The sequence below is a fragment of the Adiantum capillus-veneris genome, chromosome 25, assembly GCF_014529385.1.
Source record: "Adiantum capillus-veneris isolate H3 chromosome 25, ASM1452938v2, whole genome shotgun sequence".
Classification (NCBI taxonomy): domain Eukaryota; kingdom Viridiplantae; phylum Streptophyta; class Polypodiopsida; order Polypodiales; family Pteridaceae; genus Adiantum; species Adiantum capillus-veneris.
In genome coordinates this window covers 44,850,458-44,866,036 of record NC_140955.1, presented here as the reverse complement: position 1 = coordinate 44,866,036, position 15,579 = coordinate 44,850,458, and the positions used below count along the sequence as shown (strand labels likewise).

At 38.5% G+C, this 15,579-nt stretch overlaps 1 pseudogene; it reads left to right on the top strand.

Moving 5' to 3' along the window:
* The window catches only part of LOC147424805 (uncharacterized), a 19,181-nt pseudogene extending 14,169 nt beyond the window's left edge, over positions 1-5,012 (top strand).
* The last annotated feature ends 10,567 nt before the right edge of the window (positions 5,013-15,579 follow it).

Below are 15,579 nucleotides of genomic sequence, written 5' to 3'. Positions count from 1 at the left end.
TTAATATAAAATTATATCGTCCATCACACACATAATGACAAATTCCTTATATGTTACTAAAGGCCCCACTTAAACATCAAATTGAAAGATACACGTTGGCATTTTTAAAAAAAATAAAACAAAAAGAAAGTAAAATAAAAAGAATAAAATAAGAAGACCCATTGACAAACTAAAACAAAGAAATATCAATTTAATTTATGAGGTTTTTAGATAAAAGGACTCTTTCACAAGGTAAGATATTAAGAAAATTTTCATTGAGTCATTATTTCACATCGTGGGATTAAACTTCTATGAATGCACTCTTTAATCTCTTGTTCTCTAAGGCCTTTTCAAGCAGGCCAATAAATACTTGTAGGTGGTGTTGAAGAAAATTGTATCTCAAGTGACATTCATGTTGTTTGGACCTTCAAAAATGCAAGGCAGATGCAAGAGAGAAAGGAAATATTAGGCATGGAATCTCAAGAAAATAGTATAAAAATATGATATTCAAGAGGTCAAGTTCCTAAAATTTTCTCAAGGACGATGAAGGGCATGTAGTTCAAGATTCCAATGATGTGGTTGTGTTGATGCTTGATCATTTAAGTTATATAATAAGTCAACTAGAATCTCAATCCAAAGAGGCAGATGAAGTGAGAGACTCTCTTCTTAGTACTATCAATTGAACTATGACAAAGGCTCTGAAGAAAACCTCTTGAAGAAGTTCTTTAGCAAAGAGGAATGCTCACTTGAACTGCATTCATTAGGCAAGGAGAAAACTCTAGGATGGGACACAATGATTACAATGTTTTTCTCAAGGGGTTCTGGGAGGATTTGACGTCCCTTTTATGGACTTGGCAAACAAAGCCCTTGTAGAAGGGACGCTAGATACAAGCGTTGTCGAGAAATTTTTTGTTTAGTTGGGAAGGTAAAACCTTTGGCTATGAGATTTTGTGGTGAGAGCCACAAACACTTGTGAAAAGTGTCTATGGAATTCACCAACCCGCTTCCTAAAGATGGCGTAAAATCTAAGGACAACTTTTGTGATAGGGAAATCACAAACCCTCTTCCAAATTGTACTTGGAATCAAATTGTTTATGTGAGCGAGTTGTGATGAAAGGATCAAAAACTCACATCAATTTTACTTAAAAAGAGCATTGAAAAACATTTACATTTTAGCCATGAAATCTCAGCTCACATATAAGCACAATTCCCATTCAAAATGCAAGTCTTTTTGATGGAATCTTTCACCTCTGATTACATAATCGTAACTTCAAACTGTTGAAAGGAAATCATGAGCTTCCATCTTCACAACAATCATTTTTTTATTTTGTAGAGATTTAAGAGTTTCCATATTGAAGACCACATATAATTTTGATGAAACAAAACATTATTGTTTGTGAGAACTTAGAACCTTGGCTCCAAATCTCACCACATCCTTTTTCCTTTGTCATCATCTTGCACTATTGCCCATTCTATACGTGTAGGACTCATATCCAATATGACAATGACAGATCTTTCATGTGCATAGTCTACCTTTCTCAAATGTTGTGATGAAGGCAACATCTCAATAGGCTCCCTTTGCATTGAAATGGGCGTCCACTTGCCCTCAAAATTTGCTTATGGTTTCCCCTTGATTTTCTTGTATGGGCCCACATTCTTGCAATCTCCATGTGCTGCTAGCACATATTTTCACATTTCGTATTTCTTGATTAGCTTGGAAATCCCAAAGCTTCAAAATCTTCATGTTGCTTTCATGCAACAGACTTGACCTCCCTCCTTGCTTCCCTCCAACAAAATCCAAAAGAATTGATTCAGCTTCCTTCATTGAATGAGCCGTTATCTCAAAGATCTTAAGACCAAGCCTTCCCGATAGATGCACGAATGATACACTGTCTTCCGAGCAAACTGAAATACAACGATCCGGGCTCCAAAGCATGCAAAGTATACGCATTGGAGTGCTTCATAGCCACAAAGTCTACAAGAATTCTCTCAAGAAACACACACAAATACCATGCTCTCTCTCTCTCTCTCTCTCTCTCTCTCTCTCTCTCTCTCTCACACACACACACACACACACATGCATGCACACAAACACGCACGCACGCGCACACGCACGCATGCACGCATACGGCCATCACCATGCAAACACAATAAAACCTATAGTAGGGCACATAGCATATACACAAGAATTTCATCATCCTCTTCATCCTCAGTCTCTCCCTCCATAGATAGGAAGAACTAATACAAAGAGAACCAAGAAAGCACGAGAAAGAGTTGCGCCAGCCAAGAGATATGGAAAGATGTCTTGCATGATTTGATAGAGGAAATTAGTTGCAACCTCCCATAAATCCCCAAATCACACAACCCCTTTCTCTTCTCTTTCTTTACTCAATTTGAAAAGGTTACAATTTTTAGACCTTAGTCTTTTGTGTCAAGTTTGTCCAAGGACTATGACTTTATTTTTCAACTTGAGAGAGAGTTTATATGCTTTGGCTTGTGAAGTGACGACCCGCTAAGTAATCCAAGAATTTAAAAAATATGATGGGTTCAAATCACATAGCAAGAAGTGGCATGGATGCCAGCAGACATTAATAAAAATTATCAAGTGTAATAAAATGCCCGCATCTTTTATACTTTTTGATGACAAAATTCTAGGCTATCATTCCTCCTTCACTTAGCTTGTGAGCTCCCATGAGCGAAATTTTGATGAAGAATCTCCATGTTCAACATACTTAATAAACTGCTTGCTTCACTCCTCACTTGCCACTTCTGCAAAAAAAATACCCCACAACTTTGTCAATTCTCCAGAACATTCCCAAACACTAACAGCCACACTTCAAACTCCTTCTTCTTCTCCTACTTTTACATAAACCTCATGCTCTTAACATAAGATAAGGAGAAAAGCATCATCAAGCTTCATACCAAAAACCCACAAACATCATGTAGGAAATAACTACTTCTCCCAACTTTGAACACCTAATCCCCAATAAAAGATGAAGCATTGAGAGACTCCCTCACACAACATCTGCAATAAATCCCAACCACCCAAAACCTGGTACCTTGCTACACCAAAAAAAAAATTTAGCATGCTCATCCACCACCAAATATTTATGTTTCAATGCCAGCTACCGAGTGGAACGTGCCACTTAAATTTTATAGACACTTAATATAGTCAATATTATTTTAGAGGTGAAATAAAAATGATGATGGCCTTTTGCAGGTACATGTTTGGTGTACACAGATGGATCGACGCCTTTGCATTTAGCAAGCGTTGTCTTCACTTCCTGCCATGGATATCCTTTTGGATGGTTGGTAGTTGCTTTCCTTTAGTACTCTCTTCTTTGAGTTGTGATTGGCTTGAGCTATTGACCTAGAGCTTTGACATGATAAATCTTGTGTGTAGATGTTGGCTTAGACGATGTGCCATTGTGTGCGCATGTCGACTTAGAGTCACCCTCATTGCGCGGAGAACATCTTAAGAGTCCGAAGTGTAACTCGATTTTTGATGTTTCACCTTCCACCCAAAAGATTAATCAATCAGTTGAAGCTTCTACACTTGGCAAGAAACTAATCCCCAAAGGAAAGCTTAAGAAAGCTTCATCTTTAGCTATAAAAAAAGGCATTGTATTATGTTAGAGATAATCTTTCGTTGTTTGTGCTTCTTCTTGGGATTTGAGTGCATTACTCAAATCCATGTTTATTTTTAGGTAAATCTTCTAAGTGTTTGGAAAAATCTGCATTCTTGTCATCTTTGATCAAGAGTACAGATGAAGGTAAAGAGGAACCTAATGCTGAATCTTTCGCTTCAGAGTTAGCTATAATGCTTGCCTTGAGAATTTTGACTATCTCTGAATTATCTGAAACATCAATTTTTAGATTTTCTTTGGAAGGAAAAGTGCTATGTAAGTATGAAACTTACAAAATACCCAAGTCAAACCTTCTTGATACATGTGTGCAGACCTTCTTGATAGGGAATCTCTTCATATAGTGACCTTTGTTGTGACTCAGATATACCTCTACGAGTTTGTTGAGGCCTTTAGTGTTAATGGCTTTGTGCGAGTTGAGGGAGCGTGTGTGAAAAGGGATGTTGCGGGCTTCGTATGCAGATGCCACCACATTTGTTGTCAAAGAAGAACCTTTTGATTATTGTCTCCAAATTTATCCGGAGCAAAAGATCAAAGAGTTGCTTTCTCAAAGTGAAATTGCTTAGGGGTTTGTGTCAACAATTGCGTTCATTGTTGTCAAGATCAAGAATGCAACTAGAAGTGATGCTTCTCCTAGTTTTTGATTGATTGTTCACAAATGGGCCATCAACAAGTGATCTAGCTCCTATGAGTCTTGACCAAGCTTATGTGTAGCTAGTTTGTATTCTCTCATTCTGATGTTTTTGTGTTGATGGCAGCTTATCTTTGCTCAAACACGATGCCTTTACTATCTATCAGTTTATGGTGAATGAAGTAAAACAAAAGGGATTCTACTCTTTCGTTGCTCGTAACATCAACGTGTTCAAACACCTTTCTAACACTCTTACTGTTGTGGATGCTACAATCTTGTGTCCACTTCCTTCGTCTTTAGCTACTATCTTCCAAGAATATTTGCATAAGCAAGTCTCAAAGTTAGGTTTTGGAAAGAAGGTAATTGTTTCATGTGGACATATAATTAAAGATTGTGTCTATATTTACTTATTGGTGATTGTGGAATTTATAGGTGTTTAAAACCTTGGAGATTATGAGTGTGAATAGCTTGGATGTGGAGTTTTCTTGTGGTGTGTGCAAAGGTTCAAATGTGAGCAGTCAAGCTACCAACCCATTTTGCTACTCGTATGGAAGGAAATTTGCAATTGTTAAGCAGTTAGTGTTGCCTGCCAAAATAGCTCCCCAGGATGGAGAAGCTATTGGCATTATTCTGCAAGGTGCTGTGATAGATTCTATTCTTGGATTTTCCCACCCATTCTTGCACCTTTTCAAGCATATCTTGGTGGAGTTAAAATCTTCGCTTTCCAACTTCAAGAAAGTTGGTTGGTTCACTATTGAAAAAGCTAGTCAGGTCACTGCATTCAAAGGGGCATAATTGCGTTACTTGTGTGAGTTTTACTTTTTTTGGCTGTGGCGAGTGAGCTAAAGTTGTGTGTAGATGGCAAAAGGTTGTATAGTGACTCCATATTTGAATGTAATTTTTTGAAAGAACAAAGATGTTTTGCTAAGCCTTATGCATATTTTTAATTTGAGACATTCTTTGCAATCTTTTGAGACCAAACTTGTGGATTTTGTTGTGGAAAAAATTGCATTAAAAGTTGTTGATAGTTTGAAAATCTGGGTGGAGCCTTGACTTATAGATGTGCAATTGCCTTCTTTTACACAAAGAATTCTTGTTGTCACTTTTGGTTAGCCGACAATCATCGATGATGTTGAGTGTGCACTTGGTAAGTGTAATTTGCAAGATGCTTTTTGCAAGTTGCAAACTCTATTTTTACCAAGGTGAAATATTATGTGAAGCTCATTGTTTTGGTTCTCTTAATTGTTTATCTTCATCCACTTGGCCAACACTTGGTGTCTCGAACTTCCATGGTGATTTTCATTGGTTCCCTGTTGGTTTTCAAACACCTAAATGTAGACGTCGTGTTTGGAGTAAAGAGGCTACCTTGTGTCTAGCCACTCTTGTTGAAACTCATAATATTGTTGTTCAGCAAGTTGCATCTATGTTCTTGAAATTATACCCGAGTTATTTTAGTGTTAAGCAAGTCAATACCAAAATATATAACATGTGAAAGTCATCATGAATGCATCAAAGAAGGTCCACTCTTTTGTCTCGTGAATCTTCATTATATGCGAAGATGGTTGGATATCCATGTTTTTGCTTGTGCTTCATGTGGTTCTCTAATGTTTCATTAATGCTTGCACAACATGTCAAAGGTAGAGCTGTCATTCCTTGAGCGTATAAAATCTATAACCATTGTTGACAAAAAAAGCATTGCAATCTTGTTACTTGTGCAAAACTGCATTGAAAAAACAATTGGAACCATTGTTTTGTGTGAAAGGAGAGATATATTTTAGCAGCAAAATACCCAGTGTAGAAAGGTTGAATTCAATAGAGAGTCATCTTGTATCTTTGTGTTGTCGGGGGATATGTGTTCAAAACGTGAGCCGGGAAGGCATCGGGTCTCTGGCTGTGGGAGTTGTGAGAGAGAATAAGACACTAACATCTCTGGAAATCACTGTAATCATCAATAAAATTGAGTAAATCTTTAAATACAACTTCATTGATCGCCAAGGCGAGTTGTTAGCAGCACTGTCACTCGGATTAACTAAAACAGGAGTTTAAGCTCCCTTTACAAGATTAAGCGGACCGTTAGCGGCTCCGAGACTTATCAAGATGATTAATCCTTGTTGCCTTCTCTGTTTGACTAATCTTGTCCTCCTCATGCTTAATTAAGAGAAAGATCGAGGGAGATCTACAAAAATTCCCCGTCTTCCTTGTTCTTCACTTCATTCATGGATGCTCCTTTTACTCCTTCAAATTCTCTTAAGAGGTCTGTCAAGCTTGCTGATAGCTTAAGTTGTGAAAGAAATTGGGTATCGATTGCTTGTCAATAGACAAAAATTCTTTTGTGTTGGATTTCCAGAATCGATTGCTATCATTCACTTTACATCTTTGATTAGGTTGAGAATGAGGTTTGAGAACCTTTCTCCTCTTGGATTTTGCAAATCTTCTCCTTCTTTAATAGCCCTCAAGAGCTTAGCAGCTTTCTCCCTGTTGCATTCTCTGATTGACTAATCTTGTCCTTCTCATGCTTAATTAAGACAAAGATCAAGAGAGATCTGCAAAAATTCCCCGTCTTCCTTGTTCTTCACCTCATTCATAGCTGCTCTCTTTTACTCCTTCAAATTCTCTTAAGGGGTCTGTCAAGCTTGCTGATAGCTTTAGTTGTGAAAGAAATTGGGTATCAATTGCTCGCCGATAAACGAAAATTCTTCTATGTCGGATTTCTAGAATCGATTGCTATCATTCACTTTACATCTTTGGTTAGGTCAAAAACGAGGTTCGAGAACCTTGCTCCGAGCGAGTTCCCTTCCACTTGCTTCGACTGAGCTTGTTACACCTTATTCAATCTCCTTCTTGCTCAAGCACAAGGGAGATAGAGTTTCCTTTCTTGCCCATGCAACACCTCATTGAGTACCTTCTTCCCCTCAATAATCCCCCACATTACTCTTGCTTCAAAGTCCATAGAGAGAGAGAGAGAGAGAGAGAGAGAGAGTCTCTCCTTCCTTGCTTAAGCAAGAGAGAGACAGAGAGAGAATCCCTTTCCTCCCTTGCTCATCCGAGAGCAAGAGAAAGAGAGTCTTGATTGTATCCAAGATCAAGAGAGAAAGAGTGTGTTCCTTCCTTCCCTTGCTCATGCCGTGATCTTTAGGTCCCTTTTTCTTCTCAATCTCCCCCCTTGCTTAAGCAAGATGAGAGAGAGAGCGAGAGAGAGCGCACAAGAGAGAGTGAGAGCATCGAGCTCCTCTTTCTTCACCTCCTTGTTTCCTTCGTTCGTTTTTGTTTTTTTTTCGGAGTCAGGTATGGCATGCTTGGCTGCTCCCCTCATACACCAAAAAAGGGTACGTATACAAGAAGAACAACCAGGAGTATGCACCCAAAAGTTGAAGGCAGACACTTTTGTCACTAGTTTCCTCTAGACTAAGATTCCTTCGTTCGTCCTCTACTACCCTCGTTACCCTTATCTTCCACTCCTTATGCTTTGTTAAACCCTCCTCTTCCCCCTAATAAATGACAATGCCGTCGTTGCTAGGTGGGAAGGCTTCTTGGTGGCATGGCAGTGACAGTGACAGATGGAGGTTCTCTAAAGCCAGTGAGAGCGGACCCAAACCTCAGTGCCTCGGGCTGTCGAGTGTTGCTTTTTCGTGGTGCGAGCTCATCCTTACAACTCCCTCCACCACTCATTCTCCCCCTACACGCGTTGTCCGCCATCCTTTCCCCCCTAATTTTTGGCCCCTTTTCACATTCATTAGCCTCTTTTGACTCTATGGGCGTCCATTGAGCCTATCCTACATTGGGTGGCCTTTTACTTGGCGGGTGGCCACTAGCCCCCTTAGCTTTGGGCGGCCTTGAGCTTCAATTGGGCGGCCCTTCATCTTTGTAAGGGCACCACATTTGACATACCTATCGATCAAAGCATTGACAAGCACCTGGAATGAGATCATCAAGAACTCAATGTGCTCCCGTATGGGCACCAGATTAGGTTACATGTCAACCAAGGCATTCCTTGCACGACATCTTTTCACAATAGCCCTCGACTGACAATAACATTGTGAGTTTTTGTTGCCCATGCCAATGTTTTGCATGGTACAACTTGCCTTCAAGATTCAACCGTACGTTATTTCATTTGGAGAGTTGTCCTCTCTTTGCATCTGTTGAAAATAGCCAGCTTCCTAGCCCTGCCTCTGTTGGGTTTATCCCACAATCATTGCATTCCAAGAGATGACATTCCAAACATGAAGCTCTTCAAGCACTAGGCATTGTCAAAAATAATCTTTAGGGTACATTCTGGCCAAGCATTGTTAAATTACCATATTTATCATACATACCATCCACTGTAGTGCTGTCTCAGTAGATGCCCAATCCGGTATAGATCTGCAAACATCTTGACTTCAAACTGCCATAATTTCTTTACCGTAGCTCCAATTGACGAGCCGTAAAGACAAGCAGGTAGAGCACTTCAAGCACTACAATTCTAGATCATAATCTCCCATTTTTTAGCACTTCAAGAATACTCCTTTTTATCATCATTAAGGAATATGTTGGCCCTTCAAAGTTACATTTGGCATACATTAACCTTAAAAATATCTTATTACCAAGCTTTGAACACTGATCATTAATCAGATAAGCTTAAAATAAGCTCCACGTGCATCTTTCTGGTATCTTTCTTAGCATGGGAGCACAGCTGCACGACAGTGCATCCCCTAGCACAAATTTGAGAGATAAACTTTGAAGGTCAATTGCGTGGGAGCATTGTGAATGTAATGGCAAATTTATCTCAAGTACAAAGAGTTTTGCCACGCTTTTCTAATGATCAAGCTTCAATTCTTGTTGAGATTAAATGCAAGCTTGGATCATGTCTACCTAAGTGGCCTTGTGTGTCCTAATTGTGTCCTTCAATCTTTGGTCGACCTTTTGAGTACACCATATGTATATTGAGCATGGTCTTAAAGTTGACATGTCTTGGTCATATGTTTTCACACTTCATGCAGATCTTGCTTGTAGTCCACAACAAGAATACATTCAAGATGACCTTGATGCTGCAGACACTTTGGTGCACGGTGTTTACTCTACACAACAAGTTGTGGATCATAATTCACAAGTTGCAAGCATAGCCCCTTGTGGAGCAATCATTCCTAACATTATTTTATGGTCAAAGAAGAAAGTATCATGTGTTGGAAAAAAAAAAAACAAAAGGTAGCACAATGGGAGCTTAAGAATGTAGATAGATGATTTGCAAGAAACATTGAGAATCGGTTTATCAAAACAATGAAAATTATTACAACAAAGGTGCTTGGATCTATATGGGTGCGTCTACACAAGGGAAAACTACAAGGAAAACAATTACAAGCAAAAGTTGTGCAAATAAGTACTAACACTGATCAGTTTCTTTCATATGAGCTAGGTTATCATGACTTTCAGCCATTGCGCACGTCCATTGATTATAAGGTGAAACTTAAGCGAAATGTGTTTGCAATTATCTGTCAATTGGGCCAGGCAACGTTCTTTGTTACATTTTCATGTGCTGAACAAAGATGGAAACCTTTAAGAGATTTTTTGTGCACAATAAATCCTCATATTAAAGAGACAAATTACCCAAACAAAGCTTCATTATTTTGTGTAGTTGTATGCTCTAATCCTATCACAACAACACGATACTACGTCCATAGATTGCAAGCGATGAAAAAAGAGTTGAAGTGCAACAATACCATGCTTGGTGAATTGATGGATTACTTCTTTGTGACTAAGTTCCAAAATAGAGAAGTCAACATGATCATGAATTGCTTTGGGTAAAAAATGAACCATTCTTTGGTGTTGTGCTAGATAAGGATACAATACGTTTTATTGACACACATATTACTACTGACAAGTATGCAAGATGAGTCTCTCAGAGGTGTGCAAACTCACTACCATCACAAGACATGCAAAAAACGCAAGAGTTTATGTCGCTTTGATTTCCCACGCCGACCCTCGCAATAAACATTGGTGTTATACCCAGTCACCATGTCTCAGAAGGAGAAGGAAACACTTTTGGCCAATAAAAAATGCATTGATGATCTATATCTTTCTCTTGGGCACGATTCAAATACGTCATATCATGTGTGGTTGACCTCCTTGGGTATGCCTGAACAAGTGTACATTCAGTCCCTTTCTGTAAGCGTCACAGAGCCGACACTCGTCTTGAAAAGAGATCCAAAAGTCATTCATACAAAAAACTTCAACGAATAGTTGTGTACATTATGGGATGCAAACACTGACATTCAATTTATATTCAATGTCCATGGTGCTGCCACATATTGCACATCATATATGACTAAGACCGACTCCACTGAAAGCAAAACAATCAAGCACATGCTTTAAGACTGCAAGAAAACAAATGTGCCAATGTTAGACCGGCTGAACAAAATTGGCAATGCTTTGATCAATACACAAGATATGACATCATAAAAGCCACATATATTTCTCTTTCATTGCCCTTGCATAGTGCAAGCAGACAATTTGTGATTATCAATGCAGACTTTGAATGCCAACGCACACTGTTGTTGAAAAGAAGAGCTACATTGAATACTTGAATCCTAATGATACAAGCATTTTTTTTAACGATCTTGTCACCATATAGTCTCATCCTCTAGATAATCTTGCACACATATGCTTGGCTGATTATGCAAGCAACTACCAATGTATACGTGGTTCTGCTCGTAGATTGAAGAAGCCTTGAATCATTTGGTATGCCAACTTCATTGTGGAAAAATATGTAGAGAAGCATTACCATGATCTTTGTTTATTGTTCCTCCCATTTATTGGTGATGAGAAAACCTTTGAGCGAAGTGTTGATTGTTGGAAAGAAAAATATGCCACAAACTTTGCAATAATAGATGAGAATCGATAGAAATATTGCAAATTGGAACTTGGTGTAGCAAGCACTAAAACACTCTCATTGCTCTCATCCTCAAGATCTGAATAGAGCGAGACTTACAAATATGAGTTAGCCCTTGATATTCAACCAGGCAAGTCCACCACAAGACCCTTGCGAGCATTTTGAAATTTCGCATTGTACAACGAGGACTACTACTCATTTGTCTCCAAGTTGAACATCGAGCAACATTCTCTTTTTGATGAAATTATGACTAGAAAATGCTTACATCCAATTCAACCAATCTATCTCTTTTTTACTAGAGGTGAGGGAACACGAAAACTTTCACTTTGCAAGTAGTCATGCAAGGCTTCATCCGCCACTACAATGCCTCTCTTGAATCAGATGTTGATCTTCCCACAACTTTATTAATGGCGTATACAGGAAAGGCATCTTTCAACCTTGGAGGCACAATAATTCACTCAGTGTTGAGCTTGCCCCTTGTCCTTCAATCAAATGTTTTCCTTTCTTTCAAAAGCCTTGCTCAGCTCTCATAGCCCTATAAAAACCTCAAGCTAGTTGGGTTTGATGAAGCATCTTTGATTGGAAATTGGAAATAGACTCTTGTGTATCATAGACACAAGGCTTCAAATCAATTAAGCACAATCACATAGAGTCCGCTAGTGGCTCGAATGTCATTTTCTATGGTGATTTGTGTCAAGCAAGCCAAGTTCAAGATCGTTGGATATTTAGTGAGCCACAGGATTCTCCTCAGTTGCTCTCACCTTCATTTTGCAACACCATATAAAATGTCATGAACTTACAAAAACAATGCGTCAATCAAGCAATGACTTCATTGCTATTCTCAATAGAACACGCAAAGCAAAGCACACAAGCGAGGACTTGTTGCTCTTAAATACCAACCATAACAATAAAGCCTTTGACAAATTGACAACACCCCATTTATACTTCACCAATAACTTGAAGGACACACATAACCGGCTTGTTTTTGAGAAATTTCCTACTCAAGCATACATCATCCATGTGAGGGACAACCACCATAAAACTTGCTCGAAAAACCTTGTCATGCCAAACAATCCACAAACCACTGTAGGCTTATCTTCAACCCCTTCGAGCTTAAAGCAGGAATGATTGTTGAGATTTGTGGTGGGAATATTGATATCTCTAATGGCCTTGTGAATGGTACAGATGGAATTTTGAAACTTGTAGAAAGTAGAGCTACCTCTCCTGCTACATGCATAGAGTTTTTTAATCTCGGCAGGTTGTAAGCAACGACATGTAAACCAACACCTTAATACAATTCACATTGACCCCCAATGGACACCAATTTTCCAAACAACAAAAGAGTTTCAGGCTGGTAAAAGTGCACTGAACACAGTGTCGCGAACATGGGTGATGTGTTTTCCATTAGGAGAGACCCTCGATTCACCGATGATTGTGCCCATTTCTAAATCTCAAGTGGCATAGTCAACTGCAACAGATGATGAAGGGAAAAAAAGAAATAAGTAAACAAGATAATAATTCAAAAATCTTGCAATTTGAAAAATACTATTACTCTCTCTAATTGCATCCTTAAGACGAGGATCTGGATGCATCAAAGACAAGCTTCCCTTTTTCTCTACACTTGTTTTGAATACTACTATGCCGAATCTCTTTTGCATAATTACCTCATCGTAGAAAAACTCATCATTTGCTTGCTTCAATTTTGAAATCATTGATTTTGTTAACAAATTTTGTGTTAGAAATATTAAATTTACCTTGGCCTTCTTTACATTTCATTCATGGTTGTCGAACGTGCCTCCATATCCACATAGATACCAAGGGTGGCTTCCACCCTTAGCCATGAAATTGAACAATTGACCTTGCCATGATGAATAAGGGAGAAGAAGGACTAGAAGGGGAAGATGTTGACATAGAGAGACATGTAGACATGCTCGCACACACACACAATAATACACAAGGAAAAGGAGAAGACAAACTCTTACATATTCTTACACAATAAGATGACACAGAGAAGCTCCATAGCCCAAGACATAGGTTAAGAGAGTGGAAAGAGAAAAATTGATAGCATCCCACACAAGAATGGCTTAAAGGTGTAGCCCCTAAACTACACGGCACCTCTTGTGGAGTTGGGTATTTAATTTCTTTATTGACTAAGTTGGTGCCAAAAATTTAGGGGCCCCTCTCTACACTTGAGTTCATGGGTGGTACCTGTATCACTAATTTGCATGGCCCTTCATAGGGTAGGTTCTCACTAAATTTGTACAACAGAACCATATGGACTTATTAAAAAAATAATTATGACACTCGCACAAAAATAAATGGTTGAGAAGTATTATTGGTTTTATTTCCGTACTCTCTTCTCAGTTCTCAAAGTTCCAATCTACACAATATCAACTCATATTAGTGAAAAATAATGACAACACAGTAATTAACCATTACACGTTAACTCTCCCAATTGTAATGCTAACCACATACAAGACAAGGGTGCTCAATATCATAACAATATGTCTGAAAAGAAAAAGGCTTTCCATGTCTTGAAAGCATTCCTTTAAAACACTTTTTCTATTATTGTGTTAAAAACTCCTTATAGCCAACCCTTAGTTCTTTTAGAGATTCTATTGTGAACTTGTGTCTAGTTCTTCTTGGATCCCTAAGATTTGGTTGCAAAGAAGCTTTGGTTGCAAAGAATCATGTGTTAACTTTTCCTTACAATTTGATGGTAAATGTAAGGCCACTAATCTCACTTTCTTTGACATAGTCTTGTAGTTGGTCTCTACATGCACTTCTAGTCCTTCATTGACATTTTGATCTTCAAAAGCCTCAATCACTTCATACATTTCCCTAGAGCACACTTCCACAACTTGGATTCCATCTTGCATGCTAGAATGCATTATAGCCTCAAGCTCAAACATATATCTACATGAGAAACTTGTTCAAAGAAACCTAAAATACATTCGATATCCTCTATGGAGCACACTTCCACAACTTGGATTCCATCTTGCATGCTAGAATGCATTATTGACTCAAGATCAAGCATATATCTACATGAGAAACTTGTTCAAAGAAACCTGATTCACTATTCTCTATGGAACAATATTCCTTTATGTCTTTTTGTACATTATATACATATTGGTGTGTACTTCTTTTCATATCCTCAAACTTCATAAAGCATATTGACACATGCTCTATTAACCCCTAAAAACATGAAGAAAAAGCTTCTTCTTGCTTAGGGTTAGGTGAAAACCTTTTCTTCTTGTACCATTGCAATCCCGCTTTACAATGGCACATGGCCAAAAGCCCTTATCTCCTTGTAGTCTTTGAACTCTTTGTTTTCCTTTGGTAGAGGATACTCACGAGGAAGAATATCACGGTTCCTCTCATGATTTACATAAACAGTCAAGATCTACACAACATGTTTCCCATTTGTACTCATTATCATGGCATAAGAAAAACATCATCCAAGACCTTTGTTTCCACATGAATGGTTATGATGTATGGCTGCCCAAGGATAAGAGGATAAGTAGATATATCCTACATAAAAAACTTTTGCTTAACTTTGACATTACCAATGGTCACTTTCACATTTGGACAAGCCCCATATAGATCTTTTGATGAGTTGTTTGCATCTCTAATCATCCAACCATTGTCTGTATCTATCGGCCACTTGCACTTTATGTAAAGACTCTTAGACATAAGATTGATTTTGGAACCACAATCTATCAAGGCAACATATGGTTCCTCAAGATCACCCACCTTGACCAGAGTTTCCATTTGGAATGAGCTGGTCACTTCTAAAAACTATTCCAGGTTGGAGTGTTAGAGTTAATCAGATCATATTAGACAGACTTCGGATAGTGTATGATCAGGCAAAGACTGAAATGTAAATAGAAGGCAAGAGACTAGAACTGGAATTGGAATATATTCAGATTCCTAAATGTATACAAGTAGAATCAGATATAGCCATGAGAGCCAAATAACGCTTAAAGCAATTTCCAAAAAGAGTACAAAGAGTGACATTAGACTCTGGGAACAACTAGTCCACAAAATGAAGTAATGGGCCCTATGTATAGGCACCCAACTGGTCCTCTATAACTGACTGTACATTGTACAATTATTAGTTCTTATTGAGGTTATGATGGAACTTGACTAGAGTCTATTCCCACTGTCTACATTTCCTTTCCCCTTTTCTTTGAATTTTGGAGTATTCCAAAATTCCAGATATGCTTCTGAAAATGACTGATATCCTCGGGGAAGTGGTCTAAATCCACCCACTTTTTTTCCAACTCACTCTTCGGCAACAACAGGTCGTAGATTCTTCTAAAATGATGGTTCTTGGGCTTTGCATACATGCTCTGGTGTGTCATCATTTCCTCTTACCTAGAGCCTTCTTATTTTGTGACCTTTAGAAATGCCTAAGGTGGAACCAGAATTGCTAGAGGTTGACTGTAGCTTGGGAACTGGTG